This window comes from Balaenoptera ricei, chromosome 13 (genome assembly GCF_028023285.1).
Source record: "Balaenoptera ricei isolate mBalRic1 chromosome 13, mBalRic1.hap2, whole genome shotgun sequence".
In the NCBI taxonomy this organism is placed as follows: domain Eukaryota; kingdom Metazoa; phylum Chordata; class Mammalia; order Artiodactyla; family Balaenopteridae; genus Balaenoptera; species Balaenoptera ricei.
This window is the reverse complement of record NC_082651.1, coordinates 45,266,499-45,281,923: the sequence shown is the minus strand read 5'-3', so window position 1 is coordinate 45,281,923 and position 15,425 is coordinate 45,266,499.

Here is a 15,425-nt window from a genome sequence, read left to right as displayed (position 1 = left end):
TAAAAAAAAATTATATAGACTACCATTTTTAGTATGTTGTAAATTTTATTTCACTGCTTTAAAAAAGTCAGTGCATTTTGGCCTAGCATGGTTATATCTCCCGATGGTTCAAAGGGACTCCAAAGTAGACCTGAAAGACAAAAAGTAGTTGTGAGACTTAGGGGGAAAAAATGACTGAGCCGGGGTCAGTATTATTGATGAAGGTGGATATATGGACCAGAGATTCAGTTAATGACAACGACCAGTAGGGTAGATGGTTAGCATATGAAGAGAGTAAGGCTTAAAACAGGACTATGTGTTACAATAAGGTAAGAATGAGTAGGCATAGGAGTTAGATTCATTCCACTTTTCCCCCTGCTGTTCCCCTGATCATGTGAGGAGCGCTAGTGGAAGCAACAGCATATTTGGGGGAGATCTGATTTTATTTCAGAGGTGAGGGTGTCTATGGTGAGTTGAAGACTAAGGGGAGAGCTTGCTTACTATGGAGCAGGGGCTTCAGTGGGTCTGCAGAGTGCACCGTGCTGGGAAGAAGCAATAACAGAAGGATGGGCAGAGAGAACACGCAGAGTCTAGGGAGAGTACTAGACATAGCAGATGACCCAAGAGGCCGGCATTTAGGGCACAGTTAAGGCCAATTGAAAAGAGCGGTTTGCAGCAATTAGTTGGTCCCAGGGGTCCAAGTGAAATCCCTGGGACAAAGTGGTTCCTAGTCCTGCATAGACTGAGATTGCAGGTGATCTCATAAGTCTGGGGATGCTGGGAGCTGCTAAGCCCAACACAGACTAGACTTCAAGACTGATGTGGGTCACGTGATGTTTTCCTACTCATTGCGCAAACTGGAGTTTCAGCCCAGCACTCACTAAACAGCTGGGCAAAGCAAAGCCCTCACCAAACAAAACTGTTCCTCAATATTTTACTTTCCTTTGCCCTTTCATACTAACTCAAAGATATACATAATCTCTGCAAAAGAATATTCTAAAAGCTTCTAAGAGCTTCCTAGTAAAAGAGAATATAAGCCAAGAATTGGGCAAAAAGAAAAAGCTAGTTTGTGAAAGAAAAGCAATTTCAATGTCAGGGACCATGGCAGAGGAAAGGATAGAAATAAAGTAAGAAACAAAAATATAAAAAGGAATGGATTTGTAAGTCTGGTCAAAGAGTTAAGTAGAGGAGGGAGAAAAATTTTTTAAATTGTGATAATAGTCAAAACAGTTGCAGAAACTTCAAGGAAAGGAACAGTGTGACTCATTGAAGATAAAGCTGAAAATTGCTATCAAAAGCTACTTTATCTCTCTTTTTTTTTAATCAATGGAGAATTAAGGATATTATTCTGTGCATTGTTTCCCTTTTTCATTTAGTTTTTAAACTATGATTTCTTTGAACAAAACATCTCCCTCCCAATTGCATTGGCTGGTGAAATGCAACTAGACATTTCCTTTAGCACACTGATGAATGATATCCCTTGAATAACTCCATGGCTCTCAGTGCCATAAACCAGCAGCCCAAACAAACACCCCTTCATACCACTCCTCACCAGGATCAGTCACACTTTCCCAGAAGAAAGAAACTCTCTTTGTATTACAGAAAACTATACTGGTGCTTGATCTCTGACTGCTAAGTCAGTTGATAGAAATTTGGGCATCTGATTACAGTAATATAACATTAAGGAAGTAGCCTCCAAATGATAATACTGTATAAATAGCATCTATGGATCAAGAATTCCTTCCTAGTTGATTAAAATTCCAGAATCTAGGGGTTTTTTAAAATTCTGGTTTAATTTTCTTTAGTTACATGATTTTTGGCAAGGCATGAAATAGAGAATTAAAAGAATTTCTGAACTACACAAATAAATTTAGCTCCATTCATAAAATAGTAAAAATGTACAAACAAGATGTTTTTCTTCTGATACATTAGCAAAAAGTGAAAAAACAAAAATACATAATGCTTGTTAAGGTGCAGCAAAATGGGTACTTTCACACACAGCTAGATTGTTCTAATTCTTTTCAAAAGCAATTTTGTAACATCAAATATAATATATTTATAAAATGTAAAGTAAAAATAAGTATTTATAAATGCAAATATATACTCTAACTCAATAGTTATGTTTTTGGGAATTTATCACTAAAGCCTATACATAAGATATTCTACACAACATTATTTATAATAGTGAAAATTTGAAGGTTTGAGAGGACCTAAATGTTTCCAAAGAGGGAAGTGTGTAACTTAATTATATTATAATCAGCCACTATGCAAAGCATATATGTTCACAAATGTGGTTTCTGTCTATGAGAGTGTATGCAGACACAAGTTCACACAGACACATGCAAGCACACATAACTCTTTTTATCATTTTGGCTGGAGGAATCAGAAAACCCAATGAAAACTGGCTTGTAAACAATAAAGACATTGTATAAGTCAAGATTCTATCAAGAAACAAACAGCACACTCAAATTAAAAATAGTTTTAATTTGATGAGGGCTTATTGGGAAAGGAGCTGGTTACCTAAGCGTGAATAGGGTGTAAAAGAATCACAGGGGATAATGCAAGAATCTTGGTCTAGAGGCAAGAAAGATGTTATCACCCATAGATCCTAACAGAAGGAAGAGCGGGTAAAGCAAAGAAAATAATAGACAACTGACCAGCAAATGTGATTTGAGGTTATGATAAGCAAATGTCCCAATTGAGACCTACTTACAAAGACCTTGTGGACAATTTTTCAGTACCCAGTAGGATAGGAGGAGCAAACCAAAAGAGCATAGAAAAAGAATCCATCACGGGTTCACTACACCAATAAAAGCTGATGTGATATAGTGCTTGAGGGGGACAGTACCATGACATCATAATAACAAAAGCTCATCCTAATTTGTGGGAACAAATGGCTCTGTGAACATTCAAAACCACGCATCACAAATCTTTGAACCCCAAAGGACTTCTCTAACTTTACCAGACCAAAAATAGTAACCCTAAAAACTGAGATGTGTTATATCTGGGAGGTCTCAGAGTAACTTTTGATCTACTGCTTTAAATTCACAAGGAAGAAACAGTGTGATATAACCATTGTCAGGATGCAAGAAGCTTCATCGTTTGAAGCAAAATTTGTAAAATAAGAACAAAAGGCAGCAGTGACATAGTCTGCCTTTGAAAGCAGATTAAATTATAGCTATAATACTGGTCAGGATGGTAGCAGTTACCAACATGTACAGTTTTAGAAATGCTGTGTCTAGAAGTAAATGTATAATTTCCTGGTTTTTATCATTATACTGAGGTTATCTAAGAATATGTCCTTGTTTGGGGAAATACACAGAAATATTTAGGGCTAAAGGGGTATATGTCTGCAACTTCCTTTCAAATGGTTTGGGAAAAATAATATTTGTGTATATACATATACATATAGAATGGAAGAATGATAAAACAAGGGTAAAATGTTAACATTTAGGGAATCTGGGTGATGGATATATGGGAATTCTTTGTACTATTTTTACTTTCCTGTAAGTTTGAAATTACTTCAAAGTAAATATTAATGTATAACGTATAAAATTGCGAGGAATACATTCCTAGAAATTGAATACCTCTCCTTGGCCAAAAAATTAGAGCTATAGAAATGATTATTGAAAATAGCAGTGTTGAGGCAAGAGTAGATGATGGAGACTTACTTGTTTATGACCAAGTATTTATTCAATATTCTGTACCCTACCAAAAACAGACATATTTTCATTTTATATTGTTTATTGATTGACTGACTTTTATTTTTTTATTAAAATATTGTTGATTTACAATATTATATGAGTTTTAGGTATACAACATAGTAATTCAATATTTTATAGATTATACTCCATTTAAAGTTATTATAAAATATTGGCTGTATTCCCTGTGCTGTATAGTATATCCTTGTAGCTTATTTATATTATACATAGCAGTTTGTACCTCTTAATCCCCTACTCCTCTCTTGCCCCTCCCCCTTCCTCTCACCACTGGTAACCACTAGTTTGTTCTCTATGTCTGTGAGTCTGCTACTGTTTTGTTATATTCATTTCATTCAACAACAAAATTCATTTGTTGAATTTTTCAGGTTCTACATATAAGTGAGAACATACAGTATATGTCTTTCTCTGTCTGACTTATTTCACTAAACATAATGCCCTCCAGGTTCATCCACAATTTTATATTGTTAAAGATACTCCCAGTACAGAATATGACACACTTTAAGATAGAACCTGAACCATCTGATGAACTGAGGCATTGAAATCAGTGACGGAAGAATAGAATTCGTTCAAATTATAATACCAGATTTGTAACTGGATGGACTTGGGTAGAACTGGCATCACATACACAAACAGAAGATTAAAAGTGAACTAAATGATTATATACTTGATATTGAAAGCAAAGCTATATTTAGTTGTTTTTATCTTCTGGTAAAACTTAATATTCAGGCAAGAAACTATACATTTATTTGTCAAATAGCATAAAGTAATTCCTTTATGATCCAGAAACAATTTTATATCTGAAAAATGTTAAAAAACTGTAGGCTTTCAATCATGTAGTCAATGTTAGCTTAACAGACACTTAGAAACCACCTACTATGTGTCAGACACTGTTGTGGGCACTGGAAATACAAGGTAGAGAACAAAACCCCCAACTTCTTTGTGCTTACATTGTAGTGAGGGTAACAAAAAATAAACAAGATAAAAAAGTAAAATATATAGTGTTACAGATACTAGCTAAAGTAAAATTATGTTTTTACCTTAGCATCAGTAACACTATATATTTTCTTTATTTATTTAGAAAGAAAGAAGGAAAGAGAGATGAGAAATGTTCAGTGAGGGGGTGAAATTTTAGATGGGGTTCCCTGGGAAGATATCATGGAGCAGATCTTTTGAATAAAGCCCTGAAGGAAATAAAAGAATAAGCCATGTCCATATCCAAAGGAAGAGCATGCCAGAGAGGGAATAGAGAGTGCAAAGCCCCTGAGTCAGGAGCTTACCTGGTGGGTTGATAAGCAGCTTCTTCGGCTGGAACAGAGACAAACGAGGGAGAGAATAGAAGATGAAGCCAGAAAAGTACCTGGGACTTAGATCTCATGAGGTCTTATAAAAATAAACGCTGTGTCTTCTACTCTGAGTGAGATGGGAAACAATTAGCAGAAGCATACATTATCTGTCTCATGTTTTTCAGGCTCTCTCTGAGTTTTGTATTGAGAATAATCTGCAGGAGAACAAAGCCAAAAGCAAAAAAGAAAAAAAAAAAAAAAAGAAAAACCAGTTAAGGGATTATAGCCATAATCTAGCAAGAGAGGATGGTGGTTCAGATCAGAGTGGCTGCAATGGTAGGGGTTGAATGTTTTTTATATCCAAACAGTCCTTGCTTTGAATAAACTGCAGAACTGTAAATATGTCTATGCAAAGTGAAACCATGCATCTTAGTAATCAAAAGGAAAAATTACGATTATCCTGGCAAACTTTAGAAATTTTTCTCAAAACATTAAAAACTCTCCACTGTCAGTTATAAACATATAAAAATTTAGGACACTATAATTAAAAAGCAAGTAAAACATGTTTTACATTGAAATTTAGTATTTTATTTCTGTGTAAAAAACTTATCAAGAGTAATTTAAACAGAACTTGCTTTTTAATTCTTGTTGTATAATGAGTAAGCATATTTCCTATGCCTGGTGAATTGTTATACTCCTTTCTAAGTCTGGGTCAGCTTGCAGCATTTTATCCTGTGCACTTTCAAAGTCTTGGAATACCTGTGAGAGTTCCTTTAATGTGAAGTTATTTGTTGCATTATGTCCTCTAGGGCATCTTCATCCTTTTCATCACAACCATTTTCTTCATTTATATTGATAAGTCTACCTTAACTAAGTCCCTCTGACTACAAATCCAGAGTCTCTTGAAGTATGGCTGTGCCAACATTCCTATGGACACATATGTCTTCTATAATTCCATTTATGTTCAATATGAATTTCATTTCCAGCCTTGTCATTTTTTCACTTTACTGCGTTTTCACCTTTGTGGGTCAATTTCTTCTTTTGATTATTTTTTTTGAACAAGGTCATGTGGGTTTACCGCTAAAAGACAAGGAGGCAACATAATTATACACTTTGCTGTCTGTGCCTGAACCAAATAACAGATGCACAGTGACCAACCACTGACAGGCTTTAAAAGAAGCGACATAATTGACCATTGATTAGGATATGTATTTGTTATTTAGTTAGGGATTTGTGAACTGAAGAACTAGTTGGTACTTTATGTAATTATTCATAGTTAATATACTGTGGTAACTGAAATTTGAACCATGTTGTTGGCGATCTGTTATTATTAAACTAAATCATGGTAACTGAAACTTATGCCTATCACAACCACAAAGTGGTTTTGAAGGCAGAGACAATAGGATATTTTTAGAAGATGGAATGTGGGCTACGAAAAAGAGTTTCTCCTTCTCAGCACCTGTCACAGGGGCAATTTTATATTTGTTAGTGATATTGATTATCTGATTACTGACTATCCCTCTTGACAGCCAGCTCCACACGGGCAAGGAACACACTTGTCTTTGTTTACCATTATACAGTTGAAGTTGCACTTTCTCAAATAGTATCTCTTTAAGTCTTACAACAACCCCATGAGGTAGGTGTCACTAATCGCATTTTGCAGATGAGGAAACTGAAGCTCAGAGCAGTTAAGTAGTAATTTACTCTAGTTTTACACAACTAGTAACTGACAGACCAGGACTCAAATTCATGTCTTCTGAATTCAAGTCCAGTACTATCTCCTTTGAACGATCTTATCCTCCCAAACAGAAGTAGAACAGAGTCCTATATAGCCTTGCTTTGGAAACCATAGCACCATGTTTTCTATGCCATAATGAATTACCATATGGATCTATAGGATGTAAGGGAGAGAAGAAATAAAACAAGAATATAAGGAAGAGCAGAAATAAAACAAGTGTGGTATGTTTGAATCTCCTCTCTGTATAAATATCCTACAAGTTTCCACTTAAATTCTGGTCTTAACCTCCATGACAAGGCTTTATAAAATATTTAAGGACTTCTTTGTTATCACAGCAATAAGACTAGTAGTGCCTAATTCACCTTTTCCAGACTTCTAATTACTTATGAAAATCCATAAAAAGATAAAACTGGCAATTACACTGACTGAAGGCAAAAGAACATATCCTAGACTTAAGAGGAATTTCCACTATCTCTGTAAACAGCAAGGATGAATTAAGAAATGCATTCCTGAATTGCTCAAATTCTAATCTGTGAATCAGAACATTAAGGAAAGGTACCTAGAAGATAGAAAAGGCTTCAATGCATATCGCTGACCACACCTAACTCAAAGGTAGGTTTCCAGTTGCATTTACCAGAAACCCACCTCTCTTCCCCAAAGGAATTATCTTCTAATCCAGCAACATCTCTCCCCTCCTTCACCACTTGCCAAATGTGCTCTTTTTCCATTTGCATTCAGATACCCTTCTTCTCAGGATGCAACAGGATGGGGCAATTTAAGGCAGATTTGTTGATCCCAATATAATCACCAATAAGACTACTGTCCTGGCTGTTTTAACATCTAAAGTAGTCTGTCAGAATGTAAATTTTTTTTTCTTCCTTGCATATTATTATTTTAGCAAGTAAGATGCTTAGCAGACATAACTCAACCATTCCAGTTAAGAGAGACTTTCACCTTCTACTTTTTCATTTTTGATATGACATGAATTTCTTACAAGAATATATTACTTTTAGAACTAACAGTGATAATTTTTAAGTGTTACAACTGAGTTAACCTCTAAGGATGTGTCAATAGCCCCTAAATCATTATTATACAAGAGCTTAAAGTTTCCAATCAAATGTATGTATAATATTGAATACTAAAAGAACTGATGAAAAAAAAATACTTGAGAATATCCTGAATAATCTGAAGATGAGAATAGGGCTACATAACATACCATAAATACCCCTTCTCTTATAGCCATTTTATAATAAATACTAAATCAAAATTAAAACTGTATGTGAAAAGAAACAAACATAACACCATTGACTGAAGACAAAAGAAGATACTTTCCACTTGAGGGACATTTCCCTATTTATATCAACAGTGGGGATAAACTAAGAAATGCATTCCTGAATGGCTCAAACTCTGCATTGGGAATCAAAATCAAGAAAGCCATCAAAAGCAGAGAGTTCCTTTACATTTTCCAGTGGAAAAATATGAACTATCACTAAGCTGAAAACTGTATGTACATAGTATTTAAAATTAAATGAGTGTGACTATAGTTATTTTAAGAGAGAAAAATGAGAGAATTTGATATGCATATCGTGCAGGATACAAGTGATTTCTCAGAGAATGAGCATACATTTTGCTTAGAATAGTTCTGAAGAAAGCCTGTGGTAGAGTTGACATATGGTTCTAGGTTCCATGCAGTTTTCTTCTGGACAACACCTAACACCCATTTTTATCTTCAACATGTGTACCAACCCCAGCTCACCCCAAACCTCCCTCATCCTCAGACTTAACCTCTCCACACCTCATAACTTCTCTAGGACTTGGCATGACCTGGTCTAGGGTAAGGATGTCTGTTCCAAACATCACTTAACAATTTTGCTTATAAACGGAAAATGTAGTTGTTTCTTTGTTTATGCAACATTAAAAATTTTGGCAGGCAAAATATCTATGTGGCTTATGTAGGTAAAAGTGGCAGATCCAATATATGCCTCTCATTTTTCTCCCTTCCATTAAAATTTCAATAAAGGAATTTTTGCTTTATTTAAATTGAAGTATAGTTGATTTACAAATTTGTATTAGTTTCAGATGTACAGCATAGTGATTCAGTATTTTTGCAGATATATCAATTATAGGTTATTACAAGATAATGGGTAAAATTCCCTGTGCTCTTACAGTATAACATTGCTGCTTATCTCTTTTATATTAATACATAGTAGTTTGTCTCTGTTAATTCCCTACCCCTAATTTGTCCCTCCCCTCTTTCCCCTCCCATTTGGAAATCCCAAGTAGGGATAGAACAGGAGAGGATAACAGTTACACGACATTTAGAAAAGGGAAAGCAGATGGAGGAGTGATAACTAACTTAGAAGACTAGGAGGAGTTTCAAGATGGTGGAAGAGTAAGACGCGGAGATCACCTTCCTCCCCACAAATACATCAGAAATACATCTACATGTGGAAGAACTCCTACAGAACACCTACTGAACGCTGGCAGAAGACCTCAGACCTCCCAAAAGGCAAGAAACTCCCCATGTACCTGGGTAGGGCAAAAGAAAAAAAAAAAAACAGAGACAAAAGAATAGGGACAGGACCTGCACCAGTGGGAGGGAGCTGTGAAGGAGGGAAGGTTTCCACACACTAGGAAGGCCCTTCGTGGGCAGAGACTGCGGGAGGCGGAGGGGGGAAGCTTCGGAGCCACGGAGGAGAGCGCAGCCACAGGGGTGCGGAGGGCAAGGCGGAGAGATTCCCACATGGAGGCTCGGCGCCGAGCGGCGCTCACCAGCCCGAGAGGCTCGTCTGCTAACCCGCCGGGGCGGGCGGGGGCTGGGAGCTGAGGCTCGGGCTTCGGTCGGATCGCAGGGAGAGGACTGGGATTGGCGGCGTGAACACAGCCTGAAGGGGGCGAGTGCACCACAGCTAGCCGGGAGGGAGTCCAGGAAAAAGTCTGGAGCTGATGAAGAGGCAAGAGACTTTTTCTTGCCTCTTTGTTTCCTGGTGCGCGAGGAGAGGGGATTCAGAGCGCCGCCTAAACGAGCTCCAGAGACGGGCACGAGCCGCGGCTTTCAGCGCGGACCCCAGAGGTGGGCATGAGACGCTAAGGCTGCTGCTTCAGCCACCAAGAAGCCTGTGTGCGAGCACAGGTCACTCTCCACACCGCCCCTCCCGGGAGCCTGTGCAGCCCGCCACTGCCAGGGTCCCGTGATCCAGGGACAACTTCCCCGGGAGAACTCACCGCGCGCCTCAGGCTGGTGCAACGTCATGCCAGCCTCTGCTGCCGCAGGCTCGCCCCGCATCCGTACCCCTCCCTCCCCCCGGCCTGAGTGAGCCAGAGCCCCCGAAGCAGCGGCTCCTTTAACCCCGTTCTGTGTGAGCGAAGAACAGACGCCCTCAGGCAACCTACGCGCAGAGGCGGGGCCAAATCCAAAGCTGAACCCCTGGAGCTGTGCGAACAAAGAAGAGAAAGGGAAATTTCTCCCAGCAGCCTCAGGAGCAGCGGATTAAATCCCGACGATCAACTTGATGTGCCTGCATCTGTTGAATACCTGAATGGACAACGAATCATCCCAAATTGAGGAGGTGGACTTTGGGAGCAACAATATATATATATTTTTCCCTTTCTCTCTTTTGTGAGTGTGTATGTGTATGCTTATGTGTGAGATTTTGTCTATATAGCATTGCTTTTACCATTTGTCATAGGGTTCTGTCTGTCCATTTTTTGGCTTTGGTTTTTGTTTTTTTAGTGTAGTTTTTAGCACTTATTATCATTGGTGGATTTGTTTTTTGGTTTGGTTGCTCTGTTCTTTCTTTGTTTCTTTCTTTTTTTTTCATTACTTAAAAAAATTATTTTTAATAATAATTTTTTGATTTTAATTAACTTATTTTATTTTATTTTATTTTATTTATCTTCTCCTTTCTTTCTTTCTTTCTATTTTTTCTCCCTTTTATTCTCAGCCATGTGGAGGACAGGCTCTTGGTGCTCCAGCCAGGCGTCAAAGCTGTGCCTCTGAAGTGGGAGAGGCCAGTTCAGGACATTGGTCCACAAGAGACCTCCCAGCTCCACGTAATATCAAATGGTGAAAATCTCCCAGAGATCTCCATCTCAACGCCAAGACCCAGCTCCACTCAATGACCAGCAAGCTATAGTGCTGGACACCCTATGCCAAACAACTAGCAACACAGGAACACAACTCCATCCATTAACACAGAGGCTGCCTAAAATCATAACAAGGCCACAGACACCCCAAAACACACCACCAGACGTGGACCTGCCCACCAGAAAGACAAGATCCAGCCTCATCCACCAGAGCTCAGGCACTAGTCCCCTCCACCAGTAAGCCTACACAACCCACTGAACCAACCTTAGCCACTGGGGACAGACACCAAAAACAGCAGGAACTACGAACCTGCAGCCTGCAAAAAGGAGACCCCAAACACAGTAAGATAAGCAAAATGAGAAGACAGAGAAACACACAGCAGATGAAGGAGCAGGGTAAAAAGCCACCAGACCTAACAAATGAAGAGGAAATAGGTAGTCAAACTGAAAATGAAATCAGAATAATGATAGTAAAGATGATCCAAAATCTTGCAAATAGACTGGAGAAAATAAAAGAAACGTTTGACAAGGACTTAGAAGAACTAAACAGCAAACAGTGATGAACAACACAATAAACAAAATTAAAAATTCTTTAGAAGGGACCAATAGCAGAATAACTGAGGCAGAAGAACGGATAAGTGACCTGGAAGATAAAATAGTGGAAATAACTACGGCAGAGCAGAATAAAGAAAAAAGAATGAAAAGAATTGAGGGCAGTCTCAGAGACCTCTGGGACAACAAAATGCACCAACATTTGAATTGTAGGGGTCCCAGAAGAAGAAGAGAAAAAGAAAAGGACTGAGAGTATTTGAAGAGATTATAGTTGAAAACTTCCCTAATATGGGAAAGGAAATAGTTAATCAAGTCCAGGAAGCACAGAGAGTCCCATACAGGATAAATGCAAGGAGAAACAGGCCAAGATACCTATTAATCAAACTATCAAAAATTAAATACAGAGAAAAAATATTAAAAGCAGCAAGGGAAAAACAACAAATAACACACAAGAGAATCCCCATAAGGTTAAGAGCTGATCTTTCAGCAGAAACTCTGCAAGCCAGAAGGGAGTGGCAGGACATATTTAAAGTGATGATGGGAAAAACCTACAACCAAGATTACTCTACCCAGCAAGGATCTCATTCAGATTTGACAGAGAAATTAAAACCTTTACAGACAAGCAAAAGCTAAAAGAATTCAGCACAACCAAACCAGCTTTACAACAAATGCTAAACGAACTTCTCTAGGCAGGAAACACAATAGAAGGAAAAGACCTACAATAACAAACCCAAAACAATTAAGAAAATGCTAATAGGAATATACATATCAATAATTACCTTAAATGTAACTGGATTAAATGTTCCAACAAAAAGACATAGACTGGCTGAATGGATACAAAAACAAGACCCGTATATATGCTGTCTACAAGAGACCCACTTCAGACCTAGGGACACATACAAAATGAAAGTGAGGGGATGGAAAAAGATATTCCATGCAAATGGAAATCAAAAGAAAGCTGGAGTAGCAATTCTCATATCAGACAAAATAGACTTTAAAACAAAGACTATTACAAGAGACAAAGAAAGACACTACATAATGATCAAGGGATCAATCCAAGAAGAAGATAAAACAATTGTAAATATTTATGCACCCAACATAGGAGCACCTCAATACATAAGGCAAATACTAACGGCCATGAAAGGGGAAATTGAAAGTAACACTATCATAGCAGGGGAATTTAATACCCCACTTTCACCAATGGAGAGATCATCCAAAATGAAAATAAATAAGGAAACACAAGCTTTAAATGATACATTAAACAAGATGGACTTAATTGATATTTAGAGGACATTCCACCCAAAACCAACAGAATACACTTTCTTCTCAAGTGCTCATGGAACATTCTCAAGGATCATATCTTGGGTCACAAATCAAGCCTTGGTAAATTTAAGAAAATTGAAATTGTATCAAGTACCTTCTCTGACCACAACTCTATGAGACTAGCTATCAATTACAGGAAAAAATCTGTAAAAAATACAAACACATGGAGGCTAAACAATACACTACTTAATAACCAAGATATCACTGAAGAAATCAAAGAGAAAATCAAAAAATACCTAGAAACAAATGACAGTGAAAACACGATGACCGAAAACCTATGGGATGCAGCAAAATCAGTTCTAAGAGGGAAGTTTATAGCAATACAACCCTACCTTAAGAAACAAGAAACATCTCAAATAAACAACCTAACCTTACACCTAAAGTAATTAGAGAAAGAAGAAGAAAAATACCCCAAAGTTAGCAGAAGGAAAGAAAGCATAAAGATCAAGTCAGAAATAAATGAAAAAGAAATGAAGGAAACAATAGCAAAGATCAATAAAACTAAAAGCTGGTTCTTTGAGAAGATAAACAAAATTGATAAACCATTAGCCAGACTCATCAAGAAAAAAAGGGAGAAGACTCAAACCAATAGAATTAGAAGTGAAAAAGAGAAGTAACAACTGACACTGCAGAAATACAAAGGATCATGAGAGATTACTACAAGCAACTATATGGCAATAAAATGGACAACCTGGAAGAAATGGACAAATTCTTAGAAATGCACAACCTTCTGAGACTGAACCAGGAAGAAATAGAAAATATGAACAGACCAATCACAAGCACTGAAATTGAAACTGTGATTAAAAATCTTCCAACAAACAAAAACCCAGGACCAGATGGCTTCACAGGTGACTTTTGTCAAACATTTAGTGAAGAGCTAACACCTATCCTTCTCAAACTCTTCCAAAATATAGCAGAGGGAGGAACACTCCCAAACTCATTCTACGAGGCCACCATCACCCTGATACCAAAACCAGGCAAGATGTCACAAAGAAAGAAAACTACAGGCCAATATCACTGATGAACATAGATGCAAAAGTCCTCAACAAAATGCTAGCAAACAGAATCCAACAGTACATTAAAAGGATCATACACCGTGATCAAGTGAGGATTATCGCAGGAATGCAAGGAGTCTTCAATATACGAAAATCAGTCAACGTGATACACCATATTAAAAAATTAAAGGAGAAAAACTATAGGATTATCTCAATAGATGCACAGAAAGCTTTTGACAAAATTCAACACCCATTTATCACAAAAACCCTCCAGAAAGTAGGCATAGAGGGAACTTTCCTCAACATAATAAAGACCGTAAATGACAAACCCACAGCCAACATAGTCCTCAGTGGTGAAAAACTGAAACCATTTGCACTAAGATCAGGAAGAAGACAAGTTTTCCCACTCTCACCACTATTATTCAACATAGTTTTGGAAGTTTTAGCCACAAAGATCAGAGAAGAAAAAGAAATAAAAGGAATCCAAATCGGAAGAGAAGAAGTAAAGCTGGCACTGTTTGCAGATGACATGATACTATACATAGAGAATCCTAAAGATGCTACCAGAAAACTGCTAGAGCTAATCAATGAATTTGGTAAATCTGCAGGATACAAAATTAATGCACAGAAATCTATTGCATTCCTATACACTAATGATGAAAAATCTGGAAGAGAAATTAAGGAAACACTCGCATTTACCACTGCAACAAAAAGGATAAAATACCTAGGAATAAACCTACCTAAGGAGACAAAAGACCTGTATGCAGAAAATTATAAGACACTGATGAAAGAAATTAAAGATGATACAAACAGATGGAGAGATATACCATGTTCTTGGATTGGAAGAATCAACATTGTAAAAATGACTACACTACCCAAAGCAATCTACAGATTCAATGCAATCCCTATCAAACTACCACTGGCATTTTTCACAGAACTAAAACAAAAAATTTCACAATTTGTATGGAAACACAAAAGACCCAAATAGCCAAAGCAATCTTGAGACAGAACAACGGAGCTGGAGGAATCAGGCTCCCTGACTTCAGACTATACTACAAAGCTACAGTAATAAAGACAGTATGGTACTGGAAGAAAAACAGAAATATAGATCAATGGAACAAGATAGAAAGCTCAGAGATAAACCCATGCACATATGGTCACCTTATTTTTGATAAAGGAAGCAAGAATATACAATGGAGAAAAGACAGTCTCTTCAATAAGTGGTGCTGGGAAAACTGGACAGCTACATATAAAAGAATGAAATTAGAACACTCCCTAACACCATACACAAAAATAAACTCAAAATGGATTAAAGACCTAAATGTAAGGCCAGACACTATCAAACTCTTAGCGGAAAACATAGGCAGAACACTCTATGACATAAATCACAACAAGATCCTTTTTGACCCACCTCCGAGAGAAATGGAAATTAAGACAAAAATAAACAAATGCGACCTAATGAAATTTAAAAGCTTTTGCACAGCAAAGGAAACCATAAACAAGACGAAAAGACAACCCTCAGAATGGGAGAAAATATTTGCAAATGAAGCAACTGACAAAGGATTAATCTCCAAAATTTACAAGCAGCTCATGCAGTTCAACATCAAAAAACCAAACAACCCAATCCAAAAATGGGCAGAAGACCTACATAGACATTTCTCCAAAGAAGATATACAGATTGCCAACAAACACATGAAAGAATGCTCAACATCATTAATCATTAGAGAAATGCAAATGAAAACTACAA